Raw genomic sequence first — 9,446 nt, 5'->3', positions numbered from 1 at the left:
TGTCCCTGCCAGCTCCTGTCCACCTGCTGCAGGAGCCTCAAACCCATCCCACCAGGCTGGATCTGCTGGCTCTGTCCCCACAGCAAGGTGTGCTGGCCATGGCCATGGCAGGTCCCTGTGCACAGGACACCAGCTGGCAGGAGCTGCGCTGTCCCAGCTGCAGGGATCAGTTTTGGCAACTCCCTTCACAGGAGGCACACAACTCCCCAGCAAGCCTGAGCTCAGACTGAAAACAGACACAGCTCATCAGATGTGCTTTCAGCAACCTTGGGACAGAGAGGTGGGCCAGACAGGGCAGTACAAGGCAAGGAATTCAAAAGCCCCCAGCCCTGGGGCAAGCACTGGCCCTCCACAGCTGCCTTCTGCTCCCCTGCCCTGCCCATCCCCCCAGGCTCCTCTGCCCCAGCCCAGGTGCAGAGCCCTCCTTGCCGTGTCAGGGCTACCCTGCACCGCAGGCGCGGGGAATGTGTCCTCAGGGCCCTTACCTTTGGCTGGGCAGTGGCTCCTTGCTGGGGGGCATTGAGTGCAAATATGGGAGTTTTTTGGGGTACCTGGGGAGGGCAGGAGTCACAGGTGTGTGGCCGGGGACAACGAACCTGTTCCTGTTGGAGGCAGCACCCCCAAAGCCATGGGATTGTAGCCCATGGCATCTCGCTGCCTGTAGCGCTTGGGATGAGCTCCCACAGGCCCTGGTGATGGGCAGGGCTGCAGAGGGGGCTCCCCACATCAGCCCCTCCCAAGCCGACACTGTCACCCCTGTGCCCAGCACAGCGGGTCACTGCTGGCACCCATCTCCCCCCATGCCAGCCCCGCTACCCGCGATGCACGGGTGCTACTCACTGGCCAGGAACCTGCACGCTGAGCATGCGGTCACAGGACAGGCACATGAAAGGGACTGACAGCTGCCTAAGGAGGGTGAGGGAAGAGGGCTGGCTGAGCTCCTGGGGCCACAGGCCTGCAGCACACAGGCAGCAGCTCCCTGCAGCAGCCAGGTGTTGGGCAGGTCACTGCACAGGGTCATGGTGATTGCAGGGTGAACCGTGGGCTGTTGAGCCTGTTTCTCCCCATCCCCAAGGTGCTGGCTGATGCCAGGTGAAGGGCACAGGCACCCATGCCACCATCTCAAGCAGCCCCTGCAGCGCTTTCAGCCCCTCTCTGGCACCAAAGTCCCCCGTGTGCACAGCCAGGAGGGCAGGGCATGACCCAGCTCTGGGTCACTGCATCTGACAGCCCTGCCTGGGAGGAGCAGTTGCCATCGCTGTCAGAAACAGTTGTTTGCCAAAGCCATCAGAATCTCCATCGCACTCACTTCTTAATCCCAGTGGCGTTTTCACGCAACAGCCTATCCTCGAGTTCCTCCATGTTCCTGTTCCAGGAGTCCTCCAGGTGTTTACGGAAAGTCTTCAGATCCAGGCGATCCAGCTGTGAACAGGTGCACAGCCTCAGCCAGCTGCTCCAGGATGTGACATGGAGCTCTCCAGGGAAAAGCCTGGAGAGGGATCCTCAGAGGGATGCTGCTGCAGGCTGTCAAGTCCCAAAGGTGCCAGTTCCTCATGGTGGGAACGAGGTACCCCTCACCTTGTCTTCAGTTGCATTGCTGAACTGCTGCTGCATATTGTTCCAGTGCTGCTCCTGGCCTGAAATCTGGCTCTGCAACTCCTGCATCCTCTCATCCAGCTCCTCCATGTTCTCTTCAAACTGGCTGCAATCGACTTTGCTGTCCAAGGCAGCTTTGTCTGCCTTCTGGGAGAGTGGAACAGCAGGAGAGCGGAGGGGAAAGGGATGAGGAATGCCAGGCAGGGCCAGCGTGTGAGGGGCAGAGGGAGGAGTGCTTCCTCCAGGCCATCATGCCCCTTTCAGGCTGCTGTGGCCCCATGTGCCCCATCACCCTGGTGAGCTTGGTCCCACCATGTGAAGTGTGAGGGACCCCATGAGCTCAGGAAATGCCCCCTCCCAAGGGGACAATTTCTGCCACCCAGACCCCAAGGGACAAGGGGCATTTTTCACCCTGCCTGGGAAGCTCTGGGCTGGCACAGAGGCCCCTTAGACTGTACCATGTCCATTGCAACCATCATGTCCTGCTGATCTGCTTTCTCCTTCTGCAGCTTCTCCAGCATCTTTCAGCACAGAAAGGAATGCATGACACCACAGCAAGATTGGGGCACACCCCAGGATGTAGGAGCATACCCCTCTCCCCTTGCCCAAAAACCTCGAGGAAGGGCACTTGGGACCAGAACAAAGCTGTGAGGAGGGCAGTAGGAGATTCCTTGTGATCCCTGCCTGGATATGACTTTGTCTCCTGCCTGGAGTCATCTTGGGGGATGCTCTGACCCAAAAGGTGTTTCACCCACACACCGTGATATCTTTTTGCTTTTGTTGAGAGTCCTTTTGGATTCTCTTTGAGGCAAAGCTGAGTTTCTCATAGTCTCTTTGGATCTCCAAAAACTTGGCTTCCATGTCCTGTCTCAGCTTCTGATCCTGCTCCCGGGATGAAAAAACATAAGGTGCTGACCAAAAGGGGTCTGTCTGCTCCACAGGGGAAGACGCGCATTACTTGTCACAGACATCTTTTCATTAAAATGCTTTTGTTAGGATTTTTCCTGATGAAGCTGAGAAGTTTCAGCAACAAAGTGGAAACAATGGTTATCTGCTGCTGTGGAATGCAACAGGTGAATCCATGATTGGTCTCCTGTAGATGTTTAGATTTACTGACCACTCACGGCAGAGCTGGGTCTCACTCTCTGTGGAGACACAGATCTTTGTTATTCATTCTTTTCTGTTCTTAGCTTAGTTAGCCTTCTGAGAACTTTCTCTTCTATTTCTTTTAGTATAGTTATAATGTAATATATATATCATAAAACAATAAATCAAGCCTTCTGAACATGAAGTCAACATTCTCGTCTCTCTTCACCCTGAAGACCCTTGTAACCACTGTGACAATTACTCAGCCATTGGCCATGAACCCACCATGTCAAGAGGACGTTTGCATCAAGGCTTTAGTTTCTGTCCATGCTGCTGACTGATCCAGGCCAATTTCGGCAGTTTGGGTCTCCCAAATGATTACAGCAAAGCACAAGACAGCATGAGGATGTGGCATGGACCTCCAACAGGACTGAGCCAGGAGTGGTGGGAGTGCTTCCCCAGGAGTACGTTCCTCATGCTTCCTCACCTGCATGTTCAGCTGGTCGGCTGTCTCAGTCACCAGCTCCTCCAGCATGGCATTCTTCATCTCCTGATGTTCTCCCATCTTCTTCAGCTGTGACTTTGTCTCCTGCCGCAAAGCCCTGGCCAGCGGGATGGGGGCAAGGGCAGGGTTACCCCTGAAGGGCTGCTGGGCATCCCATGCCCACAAACCAGGATGCTACAGACACCCTGGGCTCCCTTGCCAGCCCCCCAGGGTATGAAATCCACTCCTGTCCCCTTACTCAATATGCTGAGAGATCTACTTCCTGCTCTCTTCTTTCCACTTGGCAAAATCCTCCCTCAGCTTTTTAAGGTCCTCCCCCAGTTTCTTCATCTGGAAAGGTCAGTGACGGTAGAGTCAGGGCACAGACATCATGTTGTCCCAGCATGGGGGCCCTTTAGCTGCATGGGCAGAGCCAGGGTCCTCCACCCAGTCCTGAGACCCTGATCCCAAAACCTGCTCTTGGAATCACATTGAAGTTCCCCATGAGAGCCCAAAGATTACATGACCCAACATCTCACTAAGGCAAGAGACTGTTTAAGCTTCTTTATGCCTTCTTCCATGAGGATGTGGGTTGTCTTTAACTTGTCAACCTCCTCACAGAGATCCTGGGTGACAGCCATGTCCTAGGGGAGAGCAGTGGTAGCAGTGAGCCTCTGGGAGGGTCAATGGGGACCCGCAAGCCCTTGACCCCTGCTGGGGTTTGTGGAGCCCTGGAGACAGGGCAGGGCCAGGCTCAGCCAGGCTGGCAGGGCTCTGCAGGCAGCACGGTCCATGCATCAAGCAGGGCCAAGGGTGCTGAGCCTCCAGCCAGCAGAGCAGAGGGTACAGGCTGCTGTCTCAGACCCAAAACTTGCTCCCAGCAGCAGTTCACCTGGTCCTGCAACATCTGGACCTTGTTCCTTTCCCCTGCCATGTGACACTGGCCAGCCTTTAACTTTTAAAGCTCCTCAAGATGCTGGGAAGTCTCCATGGTCTAGGGGAAAGCATTGTCAGAGACAAGTCTCTGGTGAGGGTGTTTAGGAAACATGACCTTAGAACCACAGTGATCTGCACAAACCTGTGCCTCCTGGAACTTCTTCAAGTCCTCTGATATGCGGGAAGTTTCTGCCTTTATCCCACCAATCTCCTCATGAAGAACCTGTGAAACAGGCCCAGAAACAGGGATGTCAGAGGTGATAGCCAGGGCAGCAACACCCCAAAGAGCCTCACCCTGCCATGGGCAGCCCTTGGCACAGCCAGGTGAGCAGGGAGAGTCCCAGTGCCACCTGCCCCAGCTGGGCTCAGTGCCAGAGCACTGAAGCCCGACCAGACAGCAAAGAGCCCCTGCCAGCGGCTCTGCCAGGGCAGTGAGGGCAGAGCCAAGCACTGCTGTCTGAGGGAGCAGGGAGGGGCTGTCTGCTGGGGGAGTGCCTGGGGGGCTGGGAAAAGCCTCTACCTTGGACATGTGTTTCTCGTAGTTTTCCATCTCTTTCTTAAATACTTTCACTTCATAATTAACATCAGCAAGTGAGGAGCCACTCAGCTGCCCTGGCCACGGCTCCTCACTGGTCAGATACTGCACGTTCAGGTTCTCCAGCATGGCCTGCAGCAGTTTTCTCATGGCTGCAAAGTGAATGGCTCCCTTCTCTGGTGTCCCAATGGCGACATCCAGCATCTGGGAGAGGCTGAGTGGGTCCTGGCATGTTGCCATGTCTGCACACACTCTGTCCCTGATTTGTCACAAGCCTTCTGCCCAGTTGGGTCTGTCAGGGATGAGCAAAATGGATGACAAACAGGGTGAACAAAAGGGTTGATAGAAGCAATGAGCAAAGCGATGATAAAAAGGACGAGCAGCCAGCAGGCTCCTTCTCCTTCCGAATCCCTTGCAGGACTGAGGCCCCTCCTCAACACAACTCCTGTTTCCAGGCAACACACCCCACTCCACTCCACTCCTGGGAGCCAGTGGGTCCCATGAAGTCATAGATTAATGGAGTCTTGGAATGGCATGGGCTGGAAGGGACCTAAAAGATCATCTCATTTCACCCCCAGTCAAGGACAGGTAAAGGAACATTTTCCAGTAGACCTGGTTGCGGCAAGATCCCATCCCTTGGATAATACTTTGGGATGGAGAGAGGACACAGAAATTACATGAGCGGTGTAATTGCACCAATCATGTGGGTTATAGGCTTTGTTAATTGGTGGCGCATCTTTTCGATATGTGTTTTTGTGTTGGTCAATTTCTGGCCAATCGTTTTTTGGACGCCTAAAGTAAAATTTGACACAATATGTGTCCTTGGAGAATCCCAATAGATCCAATTCTTGGGGTTCCTCTCGAGCATCTGGCAGAATTTTCGTCCACTCGTCCCAAGTGTCAGCCCCATTGGGTCTCTTACCTGTGGTGTGGAGAACCTCTGAGTTATAGACAGGCCAATCGTCTGCTACAAAGGGAATTCCTACTAGACATGTAGAAAGTGGATTATCTATGCTTCCCATAGACAAGCACATGTTGTCTTGTTTTAATGTTTTTGCTAAGGTTACCCAAACATTATGGCTGGGCTGAGGGCTAATCCAGCCAAAGGCACGTGGTACGGTGTAGAGCATCCAGGCAGCGGTGAGGACAGCACCGACGGAAATATTTTTCATCTTTGGGCAGAATTAGGGCTTCTGATAGGGAATATAAGCACAATTTGTTATCTTTATTATGAGAGGGATTTCTGCCTTGTTCTTTTCTGTGTTTCCCTCCTCCCCCCTTTTTTATTTTCATTTCTAAGCTACACTACGGGAGGAGGAGTGGGTAGAAGGTTAAGGGGTTTTAAGGTTAGGAAGAGGGAATAATAATGTTTTTTACAATACAACACAGTGTAATAACACATAATTCAGAGAACACTTTTTTGTTAAGGCTATCTGTGGCCTATTACAGCAGTCTGTTATTTAACTTTCTGTTTTGTCTGCTGCTATGTAATGGGGCGGTCTCTGTCGCAGTCGAGGCGGTCACGACATAAAGCAGAGACCACAAGCAGTCTCAGTTAGTAACACTTGGCAACAGTTTATTAATGAAAATGGATGATCTTTTATACACTTTCCAGTTGTTTACCCTTCCTCTACCTTAGCTATTGGCCACAATAATTCAATACCACGCCATTGGTGAAAAGTTACTCTGACTCCACCTAACTTTCTAAAAATGCTTCATCCAGCTGCAGAATGTTCTTATCTTCCTTCTCTCGATCTCCTTGGTTACGGCCTTGGAGAAAGCTCCTTATCAGCTTCTTCTTCTTCTTACTTCTCGCTCCTTTAGCTAACAGGCCCGCTGCTAGCCCCTTCCACAGGTCTCTTCTTGTGTTTGTGAGTGTTTGGCGACGCCTTCGTCTCCAGGCTGAGCTGGTTTGGTTTTGAGGTGGTCTTGTGTTTGCCTCAGGAGAGTTCTTGTCCTTGTCTGCAGTAGTGTTCACTGTGCCTGAGTATGGTTTTACGTGTTTTCCTGGGTACCACGTTGGACCTGATGAAAGTAGCACGCACGCATAACCTCTACCCCAGGTAATCAACTGATGAGGCCCTGAAATTTGGTGTTTTTCAGGGTCCTTCACAAGCACAGGTGGTTTCTCCATGAGCTCTGCTTGTGTGGTATTTGCAAAGTGGCGAAGTATTGGTGGGTCAGGCTCTGATGCTGTGCAGTTCAGGAAGTTGATGACATAGAGAGCCTTGCAAAGTCTCTCCACTGGAGATGTGATTTTCATGTCCCTGTTCTGTTGCTCGAGGACTCTTTTGAGGGTTTGATGTGTCCTTTCCACGATGGATTGTCCTGTGGGGTTTACAGGTATGCCCGTCTTGTGTGCTATGCCCCATTCATTGAAGAACTCCTTCAACTTGTGGGAGGTATAGGCTGGCCCATTATCTGTTTTAATCTCCTTTGGTACACCCAGGGTGGCAAAAGTGAGGAGAAAGTGTTTTATTGCGTGCATGGTCTTTTCTCCTGCATGTGATGATGCAAACACTGCTCCTGAGAACGTGTCGACTGAAACATGCACGTACTTTGACCTTCCAAAAGGTGCATAGTGATTTACATCTGTCTGCCACAGCTGACAGCAATTCAGACCTCGGGGATTGACTCCTGTACCCATTGATGGTATCTGGTAGTTTTGACAGTTCGGACAGGTAGCCACGATAGCTTTTGCCTGATCCTTTGAGAGCTTAAACATTCTCATAAGGGCAGGTACATTTTGATGAAAGAACGCGTGTGACAGCTTTGCCTAAGCAAAGATGTTAGGAACATTAGCAGTTTCTGCTGCCATTACTAATGCATCTGCTTTCCTGTTGTCTTCTGCAACAACACCTGGGAGGTCCATGTGAGACCTCACATGCATTATGTGATAAGGTTGCTTTCTGTGGGAGATCAGGTGTATTAATTTAGAGAGCAGGTGGTATAACTTTGGGTTAGAGACCTCTTTGAGAAGAGCATGTTCTGCTCTCATAGCTATTCCCGCAACATACGCTAAATCTGTGACCAGATTGAAAGGCTCGTTTTTAAATTTTTCAAAGGCTCTGACGACAGCTGCTAGTTCTGCAATCTGTGGCGATCCTTCTACTGTCTGCACGTCAGATTGCCATTCTTGTGTTTGGGGTCTCTCCAAGTAATCACCGACTTGTGGGATGACCCTGAGCCATCTGTAAATAGGGTTAGAGCCTTGAGAGGATTTCTACTTTGTATTCGTTTTGGAATCAAATGGAAAGTTTCATTCTGGTTGAAAAGCTTGTGTTCTGGGATGTCTGATGAAGTTTGACCCGTATAACTGTCCAGAGCAAACTGTAGACTCACATTGGTCTTGATCAAATCCTCAAAGTCTTTAAGGGTTATTGGCAAATATATGCATTCAAAATCACAACCTGAAAGACAGCAAAGACAAGTCCTAGCCTTTTTTGTTAAGTGTGCTATAATCTCCTGGTAGGTGGTAATTGTCTTTGTAGGCTGGCTACTTGTTTAAACCTATTCCAGTATCAACAAAGGATCTCGCAGCTTAGGGTCCCATTGGAAGATCAGTCCATGGAATCTGGGTGCTTTTCCCAGAATGATGAACTGGAAAGGCAGACTGGGGTCATAGCGATGGGCTTTGTGTGAAAACAGGGCTTCCTGGACTTTGATGATGGCACCTCTGGCTTCCTCTGTGAGAGTGCAGGGAGAGTCCAGTTCCTTGGGTCCACGAAGAAGATTGAACAAGGGAGCAAGGTCCTCTGATGTAATTCCTAGCAGTGGACGTACCCAGTTGATGGATCCGCACAGGCTGTGTAAGTCCCTGAGGGTTTTTGGGTCGTCGTTGATGACGATCTGCTGAGGTACGATGGTTCTTTCCCGGATCTGGACTCCAAGGTAAGTCCATGGCTTGGTGTACTGGATTTTGTCCTCACGAATTTCCATTCCTGCCTTTTCAATGGCTTCAATAGTCTTTTCGACTGTTTTGTCCAAGTAAGCTTTGTCTGAGGCACACACCAGAATGTCATCCATATAGTGATAGATGATGGCGTCTGGAAATGGTTTCCGAATGGGAGACAGGATGTGAGACACGTACCACTGGCAGACAGTCGGTGAGTTTTTTAATCCCTGAGGAAGAAAACGCCAATGATATCTTTCGAGCGGAGCTTCCTTGTTAATAGAGGGAACGGAGAAAGCAAACCGTGGAGCATCCTCATGGTGCAGTGGTATGCTGAAGAAACAGTCCTTAATATCTATGATAGCAAGTGTCCAGTCTCTAGGCAGCATTGATGGGGAGGGCAGGCCAGGCTGAAGAGGGCCCATGTCCTCAATAACCTTGTTGATTCTGCGAAGGTCGTGGAGAAGCCTCCACTTGTTTGTACCAGGCTTTGGTAGAACAAAGACTGGAGAGTTCCAAGGGCTGTTGGACTCCACTATGTGGCCTTTTTTGAGCTGTTCTTCCATGAGGGCGTTTAGGGCGCGCAGCTTGGCTTTCTTTAGGGGCCACTGCTCAGTCCAGATTGGCTTGTGGCTTTTCCAGGTGAGACGGAGTATTTCTGGCAGCACGCTCAACTCAGTGGCCCTAGTCAGAAATCCTGAATGGGAATACGTAGGGAAGCTCCCCACTGGGATAGAACGTCTCTGCCCCAAAGGGTGATGGGGGCCCTTACCACAAATGGACGGGTGGTTGCCAGCTTCCTTCTGGCCCTTCAACCAGGATGTTGTTCTTGCTCTTCATGGATACTGTAGTTCCACCAATCCCGGATATCATGCCTGCAACAGGTTGTAGATCCCAGTGTGCTGGCCAATCTGAAC

The 9,446-nt window shown here is 51.2% G+C and overlaps 1 long non-coding RNA gene across 1 annotated transcript; it reads right to left on the bottom strand.

The window, feature by feature from the left end:
• Positions 1 to 3,753: 3,753 nt before the first annotated feature.
• LOC134434154 (uncharacterized) lies at positions 3,754 to 4,750 on the bottom strand. Its single transcript, XR_010031810.1, has 3 exons — positions 4,623 to 4,750; positions 4,245 to 4,325; positions 3,754 to 3,810 (listed from the first exon to the last, which is right to left on the bottom strand). It is a non-coding gene; the product is annotated as an uncharacterized LOC134434154 (long non-coding RNA).
• Positions 4,751 to 9,446: the final 4,696 nt, after the last annotated feature.

The sequence above is a fragment of the Melospiza melodia genome, unplaced genomic scaffold, assembly GCF_035770615.1.
Source record: "Melospiza melodia melodia isolate bMelMel2 unplaced genomic scaffold, bMelMel2.pri scaffold_32, whole genome shotgun sequence".
Taxonomy (NCBI): Eukaryota; Metazoa; Chordata; class Aves; order Passeriformes; family Passerellidae; genus Melospiza; species Melospiza melodia.
Note: the sequence above shows the minus strand (reverse complement) of the source record. Positions and strands in the feature narration are given on the sequence as shown.